Here is a 16,101-nt window from a genome sequence, read left to right as displayed (position 1 = left end):
TATTTGAGTATTTCCTTCCTTTTAGCCTTGGACTCGGCGAGTCATAGGTCCGACTTGCCGAGTGGATGCGGGACCCGGGACATGTTTAAGTTGGCGACTCGGCGAGTCCATATCCGGGACTCGGCGAGTCACAGTTGTTGGATGAAACCCTAAGTCTTAGGGGTTTGCACCCTATTTAAAGGACTTATCCGCCCCAGGCCAGCCCCCATTCTCTCCCCAGAGCTCCCCAACCCTAGTTTATGCTTGTTCTTTGAGAGTTTGAGGCTATTGTGTGTGTTCTTGAAGGTTTTGAGGAAGGAGGGGAAGTAGATCAAGAGGAAGGAAAGGAATCCGGGCATCTTTGCACTCTTTCAGCAGTTCCTTTGAGGTATAATCCGTTTTTCCCCTGTTTCTATGCTTATTACTTCATGTAAGTCATTCTTGAGCCAAACCCCAAGTTTGTATGTGCAAATTACTTCGTAATAGGCTGATTGGCCCTTAGATCTAGGCAAGATTGAGCTCCAGGAGCTCAGATCTGTTAGTTTTATGGCCCCATGTTGCTTGTTCACCTTAGATCTACCCTTTTGAGGCATTTTGAGCCCTAAAACCCATATTGGTGAATATCCACACGTAAAGTTGGAAACTTTACGTGTAATTCGTGTCCTAGAAGTCCAAATATGTGAATGACATGGACTGGAATCGAGCAAATCTGTGTATTTAGTGGATGCATGGCAACGACTCGGCGAGTCGTTCATATGACTCGACGAGTCTGTTCGCGAGTCTCCGAGTTTGTCCCCTTTTCGTAGTGTCGAGTGAGCACTGAGTCACGGGGTGTGACTCAGTGAGTCGGAAGCTTAACTCATCTATGGAGGTACTCGGGAAGTCAATGCCCTGACTCGGCGAGTTCAAGGCAATCTCCTTAGATCAAGAACAGACTCGGCGAGTTGTTCATACAACTCGGCGAGTCGCAGCATAAGTGTTCTTCGGATGAAGATGAACTCGACGAGTTGTTCATACAACTCGGCGAGTAGGATGAAGGACTTGGATATTGGTTAAGAAGGCGAACCCGTCGAGTCGTCGCCTAACTCGACGGGTAGGATCGGGATTCAGGGCAGTCGTTTGGGTAGGGACTCGGCGAGTTGGAAAGCCAACTCGGCGAGTCGGGTCAACTGAAAGTTGACTCTGACTTTGACTTAGGGCAAGGTCAGGGGTAAAATGGTCATTTTACCCAAAGGTCAGTGAGCATTGTTTGATTGAGTATATTGTGGGAATTGCAGCCGGAGGGTTTCCGGAGCAGCAGCAACAGTAGTAGGTGATCAATTCCCACATAGACCAGCAGCTATTTTGAGGTGAGTTTCCTTTCCAGTAGGAACGGGTCTAAGGCACCAAGGCCGACCCGTGTAGATGAGATGCTAGTACTAGAGTGTGGGCCGAGCCCGTATCTCTGGGTTTAGTCAAGTATGATATATGTGTTAATATGATAGAGTTGATTATACTTGTTGTCTGCGTGATACTTGTATGTTATGGATTAGCGGTTGAGTGTGGGCAGGGCCCGTATCTCTCCGAGGTTGGAGTGTGGGCTAGGCCCGTATCTCCCAGATAGCGAAGTGTGGGTGAGGCCCGTATCTCCCGGCTAGCGAAGTGTGGGCAGGGCCCGTATCTTCCCGAGTGTGGGCAAGGCCCGTAACTCCTAGTTGAACATTGGTTGTTATATGTTTGTATGGTATGGGGTATTATGGGGGAACTCACTAAGCTTCGTGCTTACAGTTTTCAGTTTTGGTTTCAGGTACCTCCTCAGCTAGGGGAAAGGAGTCGGCGCGGTAGCAGCATGTCACACACACACTCTCTGGTTTCCGCATTTACGAGATTCTCTGGGATTGATACTCTGATATTTTGATTAGTTGTATGTTTTGGTTTTCAGACATGATTCACTTTATGTTATGGTTGATCAAACAATGTTTTTAGTTATTAATATTTTCTAAAGTAATGTTTTTAAAACAAAAATTTTTGGTCGTGAAAATTGGGTCGTTACACACACCCCCAAACCAAGGATAACGGAAACGTCCGGGGTGGAGGACTTCATGTATAGTATCACAACAATGAGTATAATAGTGCTCAAAGTAAATACAACCATCATAAATATAATTGAAAAAGTTACATTATAGTAAGTTTACATGTTTCAAAATCAATTACATTATGATGAGAAAATGAACTGTTTGACGATTTAACATCCCATCCTCAAAATGTTGTTGTTTTCCTGTTTCACTGATTTCCTGAGAATACAAGTAGTTTTGAAAAGTGTCAACAATTAATTTGGTGAGTTCATAAGAGTTTTGATTGAGGAAGAAACCGTTTTCCTTATAAAACTGTTTTCTTTATTAAGTGTAAAATGAATGCTCCTATGTTATGCGATAATGTACCCTAGAAAGACTCGTAGATTCCTTTTATAATTACCCAGTGTATATAAGTTATATAAAATTTAAATTAAATAAACCGTCGACTATAATAGGTCTGCCCTAGGTCCACAACCAAACAAGGAACAGGAAGTAAGGCGGGCCCACCAATTCTAAGTCGATTATGACTACATTCTTATATAACTCTAGCATATACACTTAGCAATTATAGTTGAAGCCTAACAATTCTAGATGAAGGTAGTTTTAATAGAAATATGTTTCCAAAGAAAATCTAATATTTTCCTTATAAAAGTCATGTAGTCTTAAGTATCAAGACCGAAATGTACAAGTATTTTTCCATACATAAAGTAATTTATGCAAGTTTAAATCGACATAAACTCGTTTAATTTAAAAGTAAAAACCCGTAAATCTCATGTTTTGTTAATACCACATGTGAGTTATTATAACCATACTATGACTCATACGGCCTCGTAATACGACGTTCTTCAGGCGTCGCAAGTTAAATGACACTTGTCACCTCAGACCTGCCGGTCTAGCTGTTGCATGCAGCTCAGGTTTGGGTTTGTCAGACCTAATATAGATCTAAACACAACTATCACGTTCTCCCTACAAGAGACTCTAGTTACAATTTACAAGACTTTTGATTTCATTACTTGGATGTAACGCGAAGCGAATGTCTCACACATTTATTCATTAACAGATTTACGTGAACTGAGCTGAAAACCTTTGGTAAATGAGTTTGAAATGTAAATGATACATAAACTATACCTATTATAGTTTATCCAAAACGTTTGTAATGTAAAAGAACCCCTTTTATGAAAATACATTAGTGCTATGAGTCCATAAACTATTACTATTATTTAGTATATGAAAAACCCATTTGCTTTGAGAGTAAAACCTCTCTCATGTAGTAAAAATCCATAATTGTGCCTATTATAGTTTATCCAAAACGTTTGTAATGTAAAAGAACCCCTTTTATGAAAATACATTAGTGCTATGAGTCCATAAACTATTACTATTATTTAGTATATGAAAAACCCATTTGTTTTCAGAGTAAAACCTCTCTAATGTAGTAAAAATCCATAAATTATGCTTATTATAGTTTATTACATGTGTTCGTAATGAAGGAAGAATCCTTATCATAAATGACTAAATTTCAGTTTATGACGATAAAATAACAACAAAATACATTCAATATTTAGAATTTATTGTTATACACTTTGCTCAACATACTACAAAGTGTTATCAAAGTTATAAGCTGTTAACGAGTTTTTAACCGTTCTGCACTGTTTTAGATAAATCATACAAAAATCATACGAAGTGGAAAACTAAATTTGTAAATTCTGAGAGTTCATAAAATGTGTCTAGTTTATTCATAATTTTTATTATGATTTTTGGAAGTCTTTAACTTGTGTTAAAATATTAATATTCACAGACTGGTCTGAAATTGTTTCCGAAATGATAGGCAGTTTTGTAAAAATCACCATAAATTGTAGAAAAATCGTATGGAGAGGTTCAAGTAGTCATTTTAAAGGTATGGACCTGAACTATTTTCACCTAATACAGTTTTGAAAACTAAAATGTTTAAGTTGACCAAAACAGTCCGTGAATGGAGTTAAACTTTTCTCATGAAAGTTGTTGGGTGAGTTTAGTTGTGTTCTTGGTGTTTTAACTTGTATTCCCCCCTTAAAACTTAAGAAAAACAAGAAAAGATAGGGTTATGAACTCACCTTATGTGTTCTTAGTGGATGGATGTTGAAGAAGAGAAGTGTTCTACTCAAGAACACTAAGAAGATGCCTTGAAGATTTGAAGATCTAACATGAATGTGATGATGTTTGTGTAAGATATCCATGATTTGAGTAGAAAGAAGTGGAATAATCATGTAGAGGGTGATAGTACTTACCAAAACTAGAAGAAAAGCTTGGAAGAAGGCCCTTGAATCTCAAATTTTAGTGAGAGAATTGAGAGAGAAAATGTGTTTGATCTTTGGTGGAAGAATGAGAAAATGAGAGAGTGTTAGGAGAGAGGATAGATTTCAGCCTTAGACAAAGAACGGGGTTGGGAAATGATGGGAAAAGGACGATCAATGACCAGGTATGGTGGGGTGTGTGTGTGGGTGGTTGCTTATGTCATAAACTAAAGTGAAGTCAACACTCCACCTCAAGTACTTCACCCACTCTTCTTGGATAAGATTTACACCAAAAAACGGGGGAAATAATGAAATACGAGGCTTTAAATGTTAAAATATAATTTTGGGTGAAAATCCCGTGTTAAAATAATTAAGAACGAACTTAAAATGCAAAACTAGTCGAAAACCGGGTAAATTTGGCCTACCTGTGAGACCTCTCGGTTCTGAGTCGAGGTTCGGTCCCTAATGCTGCTGGGCCCAAAGGCAAAATGGAGCGAAGGTGGAAGGAGCGAAGGCGAAGGGTTCGGTCTGAAGGGGAGGGTTCGGGTTCGGCTCGCAGACAGCTTCGGGTTCGGCTCTTAGTACTTCGGTTCTTAGCAGGTTCGGTCCCTATAGGGGACCTTCGGCTCTAAGAGGGTTCGCCCCTTAAAGAGGGATTTCAGGTCCTTAAGGCTATTTTATCCGTTTTTACCCCGTTTCAAGCGGTTTTTGACCCGGTTAAGGTTCGGGATGACCCAAAAGACTATAAAAAGTTAAAGAAACTTTTGAGAGAGATTTGGAAGAGATTTGGGAGAGATTTCACATACTTGGAGAGATTTCACATACTTGGAGAGATTTCTCATACTTAGAGAGATTTAGGAGAGATTTCACATACTTGGAGAGATTTCTCATACTTATAGAGATTTGGGAGAGATTTCACATACTTGGAGAGATTTCTCATACTTAGAGAGATTTGGGAGAGATTTCACATACTTGGAGAGATTTGTGTAAAACCCCGTTTATTTATTAAATAAATAAATTAATTAATGAATTATTAGTAGTCCTCAAATCCATAATTTTAGTGGAGACTTGGTTTTTGGAGACCAAATGATACAATTTTATTAGTCACGGGTTAAAAGTGTAAGTTACAGATTAGTTTTGTAAGTAATATTGAAGACATGGGCTGCATGGTAACAATTAGGACTCAATATGGAATGAATTATGGAAGCAAGGGGAAAAATGTAAATTCTGGATTTATAATGTAAAGATTTGTGGAATCAGGGGTTAAAAAGGTAAATTTTGTATTAATTTTGAAAGAAAAAAGAGAAAGGAGGGACCAAAGATGTTATTATGGAGAAAAGTTTATGGGACGGGGGTATATAGACATCAACACCCGTCTAACCCTAAACCTAACCCATAGTTACAGCCGCCATCGTCGGAAGCTCTCCAGCCGCCACCCTTCTTCGTCGTTCCGATCAACGAGTCCGGCGAGCAGGTTGTTTCCTAATCGACGCTATCAACCCGTCTGCGTTGTTGGGCCTGAAAGCTACCGCCTCCGTCGCTGTACCGCCCTGTGAAGAAGACGAAGACGTCGCCGTCCGCTTAAACCCCCCCCCCCCCCACTGTTACATTGCTATTGCTGCCGTCGGAGGGCTCGTTTCTTCTACTCCGGACATCGGTTGCCATTCCAAAGGGCTACCGTGTTGTGTGTCGCTGTTTCAGTTGCTATAAGCCATTGTAGCGTTGTTGTTCCGCCTCCTTCAATTCGCTGCTGCCGCCGTCGACACGGACTGGGAGTGCAGCTATTGCCGCCGTTCATAACCGTCGTCCACCGCATCTTGTCCGCATTTGTGCTATCATGTGTTGGGCTGATGATCGAAAGAAACCGCCGCCACCACCGTGAGGTGGTGGCTGTCATCGCAAAGCACCGCCTGCCGGTATCCAACCTCCATCTGCCGCCACCGGCCACCACAAGGTGGCTGTGTGTGTGTGTGTTTAATTGTTTAGTGTGTGTTTATTTTGATATTTAGCATTGTAAATGTAAATCACAGCTTGGAATAATAAAAGAACTTGAAAACCACCACCTTAGGGTGGTGGCTGCCGCCACCGGCCGCCGTGTCAGGTGGCGGTGTGCCTTGTCTCGATTGTGTTGATTCGTTTGGAGGGTTTGAAACCCTAATGGGCCCAAGGAAGCCCTAATGGGCCTAATAAGACTTAATGGGCTTAATAAACCTTAATGGACCCTAATAAAACCCTAAGGGGCTTAATGACATTCTAGTGGGCCTAGTAGGCCCAATAAAGCCCTAATTGATCTAGAAGCCCAACAAGTTAATAAATGGGTTAGTCTTTGGGTTAGAAAACACTAATGGCAATTAAACTCTAATTTTTGAGAATTAATCGGGAAGCACACGAGAAATATTTAATAACTTGAGATATTAAATAATAAACTTTGGCAAAGATTAATCTAAGTTAGAATGGACTTAATGGATTAAGTCCTTAATGGGTTAAGTATGAAACTTAACCCTAATCATCATTTTATGGGAAACCCTAATTTCACTTGGGTTTATTGTTGGGCCTTCCTTTGGGCCTTGATGATCGGGTTATTAATGGGCCATCCAAAGTCAAGCAATTAGACTAGAATAATTTAATGGGCCTAGGGTAAGGCCCATGTAAGGGGCTTGGGCCCAATTTGGAAAATTGGGCCATAGATGGGCCATAGTTTGGGCCTTAATGATTATATGATATTGGGCCTCAGAATGAGACCATGTATAGGCCTAGGCCCAATTTGGAAAATTGGGCCATGTGTTGGGCTTTGATTTCCTAGTTGACTTTGGGCCTACGGGTTGGGCCTTGGGCTTGAATAAGCCAAGCTTGGGGTAATGTAATTATCCAAAGTAAGTGTTTATGGTTATGTAGTGGGACCCAATTATTAATTGGGTGATGTTTTGATATTGACAGATCGGGAATCTGTCATCCAGCAGCTGGGGTTGAGTCTGCGGGACTTCAGCAGTGTGGGATTGTGTCTACGGGACTTCAGCAGTGTGAGGTGAGTTACCTTCCAGTAGCGGTGGGTCTACGGCCACAATGCCGGCCCACCAGCAAGAGTTGTATGTTAGATGATTGTCTTTGTGATATCATCTAGGTTTGCTACTACCTGATATGTTATATGCTGGCATGATATGTTATATGTGATAGTAGTAGAGTTCTGTTGTTAGGACCGAAGGGTAGGTCAGACACCCCAGATATGTCTGACAGCATGTGATGATATGTTTATATGTTGGCATGATATGTTATATGTGATAGTGGTAGTAGGAGGGGAATAGTCCCCAAGTTCGGTTGTTAGGACCGAAGGGTAGTTCAGACACCCCATGTATGTCTGATAGTATGTTTGTGTTATGATATTTGTGATAGTAGCTGAGTGTGGGCAAGGCCCGTATCTCAGAGATAGTGGAGTGTAGGCGAGGCCCATATCCCCCAGGTAGCGGAGTGTGGGCGCGGCCCGTACCTCCATGAGTGTGGGCGAGACCCGTATCTCCTAGCTGTTCATTATATGATTGTATGGTATGTGGTATGATGGGGGAACTCACTAAGCTTCGTGCTTACGGTTTTCAGTTTTGGTTTCAGGTACTTCGTGTTTAAAGGAACGGAGCCGGCTTGATCGCAGCGCATCACACTATGTTTTCCGCTCATGAGATCTTTGGGATTACACTCTGATATGGTTTTATGATAATATGTTTTGAATATTAACACTTTAGTTTGACACAAGATACTATTATGAATGTTTTTATACTGATGGTTTTATGTAACAACTTAATTAAAACGAAATTTTTGGCCTTGAATTTTGGGATGTTACAAGTTGGTATCAGAGCCTTGGTTTGAGGGATTCAGACATATTCTCGGGTGTGTCTGAACTCAAACTAAGGGCTTGGTATGAAAGTTTTCAAAAGTAAAACCATTTTATAAAAGGAGTTTGAAAAAAATCTGAAAAGAGAAAAGAACTTTGAGAAGAACAAAGTGTGTGATGCGTGCAATCAGCCGAGCTCAAGTAAGTTTTCCCCGAGATACCCATACATGTTATGATATGATTATGAGAACTGCATGATAGATCAGGGCTAAGGATCTAAGAGGATGCCTTATATGCCTATTGTATGTGCTTGTAGACTTGCATGCTAGTACAGATCAGTCAGTGATTGGATAGCATGTTCAGGTTATGCCTGATTGTATGAGCCTTTGAATTGCATGTGCAGATTCCTGATTAGAGGATAGAATGATTTGATTGGAATATGATGGTTAAAGTTTCCACTGTCTGAATGCTGCTTGCTTTGTGCTTTGTGGGACTTTTAGTAATGTGAGCTAACTATTAAGTGAATATGTTAAGTCACATGTGGCACAAGCTGGATAATTTAAGAGGATAGATTTGACCCTATTGCACAACTCTTGTCTGAGTCCAACCGTTATAGGGATGAGTCTGTTACTTGAAGGATTATCTGATCTTTGTTGCATGTGGCTATATTCATGAGGTAGCTAGTTGACATTACTGGGAATCTTTCGGCAGCTGAGGACTGGGTGAGTTCGGGAACCTAGGAAGCCTAGGATATATTTCAGTGAGTTAGTAGTGAGGCTCAGTTAGACTTGGGTGTACTAGTTGAGGAAGTGACTTGGAGGATCCGGGAGGATTGCTGAGGAAAGTATGGATAGGTGTGGAAGGTAGTATTGGGCCCGTACTACTGAAAGCACAGGATCCATACTCGAATCAGTGAGAGTCTTGGAGAATCTAAGAAGCTTCAGGGAATAGTTTGTGACCCAGTTTGGGGACAGAGGATGTTCCAGTTGTTGCAGCTTAGCCGTTGGCAAAGCGAGCCAGTGAGCGTGACAGGGTGTCAGACCCTGAATGATATGATTTCCAAGAATTGCAGATGCGGGATCGATTTGGAGCACTTTGGGAAGAGAGGTTCGTACCAGGTGCGCATAGTAGAGGGTCCCGAGAAGAGACCTATGACTTCTGATCATCGGGTGAAAGGCCAGGAGGGCCTGAGTCAGTGCAGCGCATACGAGAAAGTACATGAGGGAGTTTGTCACTCCAAGGGTTCAGGCTGCTACAGGGTAGCAGGATTGGTCATGTTAGTAGAAGGGGATCAGTATTCCTCCAGATGTTGCGGGTATGTCATCTTATTAGATGGATATTGGGAATACGTATCGCTTTGGGATTGCAAGTGAGTTTGGATAAGTCGGATCTCGAGTCAGTTTTCTGCTAGTGTTCGGTTATCAAGGACCGTATATGCCATCTTGCATGCCGGAAGGTCCTTGATGAACCTACAGAGGGACGTATCTTGCGGAGTGGGTTCACGCGCACCGTTATCATTTCGGATCTTTGTCAGGATCTATGCGGGAGTATTACTTTAAGGATACTCGATCGGGGTTGGAGTGATTGTTCTCCAATGAAGTCAGTGTTCAGAGGTTCTATCCATGTTCAGGTATGGTCGACAATTGTCTATGGATGAACTTTGGAGTTCAAGGCACTACCGTTGCTAGGACAGAGCTGGTGACATGAAAAGGATAATGTTAGTTGCAGGTGTTAGATGCAAAAGAGGTTGGTCATAGCATGTTCAAGAGAATTGTATTTTCGCATGGGCTGTGTTCGGTTAGAGTTTAGTCGTACTGCAAGATTGGGAGTGGGATTGAGGATTCGTCAGCTAGAGTGAAGATTAAGGTCTTCAACGGACAGCACGTTAGAGGGATTGAGGTGTCAGACTAGATCAGATTTCAAGAGTACTCATCGAGATTTCCAAGGATGGGCGATCTTAAGGATTAACCGGTGATTAATCGCTAGTATTGGTAAGCACATGTTGTCATCAGTAGGATACTAGAAGGCGAGAAGGATTGGGAATCCTTCAATTCTCGCGTACAGTGAAGACTTAGTCGAATCTAAGTGGGGGAGAGACTTCTTATAAAGTTCTCCAATTGTGAGTTCTGGTTGCGCAAGGTGCAATCTCTTGGCCACCTTGTCAACCAGAAGGGTGTTCTAGTTGTTTCGGCCAAGATAGAGGTCGTGATGCGGTGGGAGATTTCGAGGTCTCCATCTGAGATTCGGAATTCCCTGGGTCTAGCAGGTTACTACCGGAAATTTACAAGGGACTTCTCCGAGATTGTGGTTCCTTTGACCCGAATGACCAAGAAGTCGATGGCCTTTCGTTGGGGGGCCTGAGCAGCAGGCAGCCTTCGAGACTCTCAGACATCGGTGGTGCGAGGCACTGATTCTCACCTTGCCAGAGGGTGTAGATGATTTCATGGTTTGCCATGAAGCTTTGATCACGGGCATGGGTACGGTACTGATATAATGGGGTCATGTGATAACAGGTTCGGGAACTAGATTTGAGTTCCGGTTAGGACTCAAGTTTAGTTGTGTGTTAGATCGAGTGCGTGTTCGACCCAGTATGGAAGGTGTTGTAAGAATACGGGGGTAGCCGTATCATTCACTAGCAGTAAGATAGTTTGAAAAGTGTTGTAAGACTACGGGGGTAGCCGTAGCATTCACTAGTGGTCAGTTAGTATGGAAAGTGTTGTAAGACTACGGGGGTAGCCGTAGCATTCACTAGCAGTCGGTTATCATGGGAAGTGTTGTAAGACTATAGGGGTAGCCGTAGCATTCACTAGCGATCAGATAGTGTTAAAGTGTTGTAAGTCTGCGGGTGTAGCCGTAGCATTCACTAGGGTGGTAGATGGCATGAGCGTGTTGTTAGAACGCGAAAGGAACAATAGCACCCACCAGTTCAAGTGCGACAGTGAGGATATGGAAATCCACGAATTGGATTTCGGACTTACCCAAATGGATTAGATATGGTTAATCCAGTAATGAGATGGTAGGGACGTCACTACAGATATGAGATCAGGGAAGCAATGGACTGCTTAAGGTCGTTTGTGATGAAAGACTACCATTGGTTAGGTAGCAATCACTTTTAGTTTTGGATTGGGTGACGTCAGGATTCGACGCATGGACCCGATCGGTTGGATCAGGAGGCTGTTAGAGCCACAGTGGCATGATAACTAGTGACAACTAGTTCCAGAGAAGGATTTCGTTCTGAAATCGACTAAGTAAGGAGTCCTTTAGCTCCACAGCTGGGCCGGAACCCAATATTTCAGATGATTGGCGAGCGAATTGATACCCAGGAGGTCTCGGTAGCTTGTGGGAAGCAGCCATATGGCAGCATACTGCTTTAGACGGTTCAGTGTTCGGGTAGTTTCAGCGTCTGGGCAGTGTTAGTATTGGTGTTTGGGGTTGCAAGTACTCACGAAATAGCTGGTTTATTGGGGAGTGACAAGTCACTCACAACAGGAGTATCTGGGCCTTGGCCAGGTACAAGTGATATGCTGAGATAATTAGGTCTATGATCCTGTTTTATAATGGGAACCTCGAGTTACCGGAAATTGAGTAGCCGGTTGAGAGATAAAGTGGACCGGGTCCAACGATATTGATTCAGTATGAGTGGTCTGCCAGGGATTCAGAGCATCTCGAGACAGCAGATTCAGATCGAGTAAATGTTACCTTGTTGCGAGAAATTCGTTCATCTACGGATTGTAGGGCTTTACAAGGATTGGTCATGGCTACCCTGGGAAGGCTAGGGTGTACCCAGGATGGTGACCATGTTACTAGAGTGGCTTGGTATGTAAGGATTGGTAAGGAATGATTTCGAGGACGAAATCTAATTTAAGTGGGGGAGAGTTGTAAATCCCCGTTTATTTATTAAATAAATAAATAAATAAATAAATGATTAGTAGCCCTCAAATCCATAATTTTAGTGGAGAGTTGGTTTTTGGAGACGAAATGATACAATTTTATTAGTCACGAGTTAAAAGTGTAAGTTACAGATTAGTTTTGTAAGTAATATTGAAGACATGGGCTGCATGGTAATAATTAGGACTCAATATGGAATGAATTATGGAAGCAAGGGGGAAAATGTAAATTCTGGATTTATAATGTAAAGATTTGTGGAATCAGGGGTTAAATTAATTTTGAAAGAAAAAGAGAAAGGACGGACCAAAGATGTTATTATGGAGAAAAGTTTATGGGACGGGGGTATATAGACATCAACACCCGTCTAACCCTAAACCTAACCCATAGTTACAGCCGCCATCGTCGGAAGCTCTCCAGCCGCCACCCTTCTTCGTCGTTCCGATCAACGAGTCCGGCAAGCAGGTTGTTTCCTAATCGACGCTATCAACCCGTCTGCGTTGTTGGGCCTGAAAGCTACCGCCTCCGTCGTTGTACCGCCCTGTGAAGAAGACGAAGACGTCGCCGTCCGCTTAAACCCCCCCCCCCCACTGTTACATTGCTATTGCTGCCGTCGGAGGGCTCGTTTCTTCTACTCCGGACATCTGTTGCCATTCCAAAGGGCTACCGTGTTGTGTGTCGCTGTTTCAGTTGCTATAAGCCATTGTAGCGTTGTTGTTCCGCCTCCTTCAATTCGCTGCTGCCGCCGTCGACACGGACTGGAAGTGCAGCTATTGCCGCCGTTCATAACCGTCGTCCACCGCATCTTGTCCGCATTTGTGCTATCATGTGTTGGGCTGATGATCGAAAGAAACCGCCGCCACCACCGTGAGGTGGTGGCTGTCATCGCAAAGCACCGCCTGCCGGTATCCAACCTCCATCTGCCGCCACCGGCCACCACAAGGTGGCTGTGTGTGTGTGTGTTTAATTGTTTAGTGTGTGTTTATTTTGATATTTAGCATTGTAAATGTAAATCACAGCTTGGAATAATAAAAGAACTTGAAAACCACCACCGGCCGCCGTGTCAGGTGGCGGTGTGCCTTGTCTCGATTGTGTTGATTCGTTTGGAGGGTTTGAAACCCTAATGGGCCCAAGGAAGCCCTAATGGGCCTAATAAGACTTAATGGGCTTAATAAACCTTAATGGACCCTAATAAAACCCTAAGGGGCTTAATGACATTCTAGTGGCCTAGTAGGCCCAATAAAGCCCTAATTGATCTAGAAGCCCAACAAGTTAATAAATGGGTTAGTCTTTGGGTTAGAAAACACTAATGGCAATTAAACTCTAATTTTTGAGAATTAATCGGGAAGCACACGAGAAATATTTAATAACTTGAGATATTAAATAATAAACTTTGGCAAAGATTAATCTAAGCTAGAATGGACTTAATGGATTAAGTCCTTAATGGGTTAAGTATGAAACTTAACCCTAATCATCATTTTATGGGAAACCCTAATTTCACTTGGGTTTATTGTTGGGCCTTCCTTTGGGCCTTGATGATCGGGTTATTAATGGGCCATCCAAAGTCAAGCAATTAGACTAGAATAATTTAATGGGCCTAGGGTAAGGCCCATGTAAGGGGCTTGGGCCCAATTTGGAAAATTGGGCCATAGATGGGCCATAGTTTGGGCCTTAATGATTATATGATGTTGGGCCTCAGAATGAGACCATGTATAGGCCTAGGCCCAATTTGGAAAATTGGGCCATGTGTTGGGCTTTGATTTCCTAGTTGACTTTGGGCCTACGGGTTGGGCCTTGGGCTTGAATAAGTCAAGCTTGGGGTAATGTAATTATCCAAAGTAAGTGTTTATGGTTATGTAGTGGGACCCAATTATTAATTGGGTGATGTTTTGATATTGACATATCGGGAATCTGTCATCCAGCAGCTGGGGTTGAGTCTGCGGGACTTCAGCAGTGTGGGATTGTGTCTACGGGACTTCAGCAGTGTGAGGTGAGTTACCTTCCAGTAGTGGTGAGTCTATGGCCACAATGCTGGCCCACCAGCAGGAGTTGTATGTTAGATGATTGTCTTTGTGATATCATCTAGGTTTGCTACTACCTGATATGTTATATGCTGGCATGATATGTTATATGTGATAGTAGTAGAGTTCGGTTGTTAGGACTGAAGGGTAGGTCAGACACCCCAGATATGTCTGACAGCATGTGATGATATGTTTATATGTTGGCATGATATGTTATATGTGATAGTGGTAGTAGGAGGGGAATAGTCCCCAAGTTCGGTTGTTAGGACCGAAGGGTAGTTCGGACACCCCAGGTATGTCTGATAGTATGTTTGTGTTATGATATTTGTGATAGTAGCTGAGTGTGGGCAAGGCCCGTATCTCAGAGATAGTGGAGTGTGGGCGAGGCCCGTATCTCCCGGCTAGCGGAGTGTGGGCGCGGCCCGTACCTCCATGAGTGTGGGCGAGACCCGTATCTCCTAGCTGTTCATTATATGATTGTATGGTATGTGGTATGATGGGGGAACTCACTAAGCTTCGTGCTTACGGTTTTCAGTTTTGGTTTCAGGTACTTCGTGTTTAAAGGAAGGGAGCCGGCTTGATCGCAGCGCATAACACTATGTTTTCCGCACATGAGATCTTTGGGATTACACTTTGATATGGTTTTATGATAATATGTTTTGAATATTGACACTTTAGTTTGACATGAGATACTATTATGAATGTTTTTATACTGATGGTTTTATGTAATAACTTAATTAAAACAAAATTTTTGGCCTTGAATTTTGGGATGTTACAATTTGGGAGAGATTTTAAATAGAGAGATAGAGTGAAAGAGATTGGGAGAGGCTTCTTTTGTGACCTTTTTGAGTCCGTGGCTTCGCAACGCAAGGTTTGTAAGCCCCGTTAAGCCATGTTTAAGGACCTTACACACTCCCGATGAGTATGCAACATTGTTTTATCGGTTTGGTTTATTACTTACCATAATTTTAGGTTAAGGAAATCTAGATATATGAACTTTTCAATTGATGATTTCTCATTAGAATAACGAGTCGTATAGTAATTACCTAATATAAGCCCTAGTACACAAGGGTTAATTGAGTCAACCGGTTTGACTTGTTGACTTTAGTTGACTTTGACTTGACCGGAAATTGACAGTTGTCACATATAGATTCTTCTTTCAGACCTATACATTAAAAGAGAAGGAAGTTCATACCTTAAATGAATCAAATCATACAAGAGGAAGTTGAAAAAAATCTTAAGACATGAATGATTAAAGAAGTCAAATTCCCAAGGTGGTTAGCCAACGTGGTGGTAGTACGAAAGAAGAATGGCAAATGGAGGGTGTGTGTGGACTATACAGATCTTAATAAGGCTTACCCTAAGGATCATTTCCCTTTGCCACACATCAACTCTATGGTAGATGCCACAATAGGCCATGAATTAATGAAATTCATGGACGCCTCAACCAAGTTACGCCAAATACAAATGGAACCATCTGATCAAGAAGATATTGCTTTCATAACCCCTACATGTATATATTGTTATATCGATATGCCCTTTGGTTTAAAAAATACAGGTGCAACATATCAAAGATTAGTAAATCGTATGTTCAAAGATAAAATGGGGGACACCATGAAAGTATACATTGATGATATGGTGGTCAAATCCAAAAAAATGAAGATCACCTTAGGGATCTTGAAGAAGCTTTCAACATATTGGATGAATACAACATGAAGCTAAACCCATCCAAGTGCCACTTTGGAATGAAGGCATGCAAGTTCCTAGGTTACATGGTCACTAAGAGATGAATATCAGCAAGTCTGGAGCAGATCAAAGCCATAGTCAATCTAAAATATCCAACTTCAATTAAGGATATCCAAAGATTGACATGAAGAGTAGCAATTTGAATAGATTCATCTCAAGATCTTCAGAGAGGTGCAACCCTTTTCTATAATATCTTGAAGAAAAAAAGTTTGAATGGACCGAAGGACATGAAGACGCCTTCCAATAACTCAAAAAATATTTAAGTTCAACACCCCTGTTGGTGAAACCACTAGATGGGGAACCACTCCTCCTATATCTTTCAG

Source organism: Lactuca serriola, chromosome 2, assembly GCF_051521515.1.
Source record: "Lactuca serriola cultivar US96UC23 chromosome 2, Lser_US96UC23_V15, whole genome shotgun sequence".
NCBI classification, from domain to species: domain Eukaryota; kingdom Viridiplantae; phylum Streptophyta; class Magnoliopsida; order Asterales; family Asteraceae; genus Lactuca; species Lactuca serriola.
Note: the sequence above shows the minus strand (reverse complement) of the source record.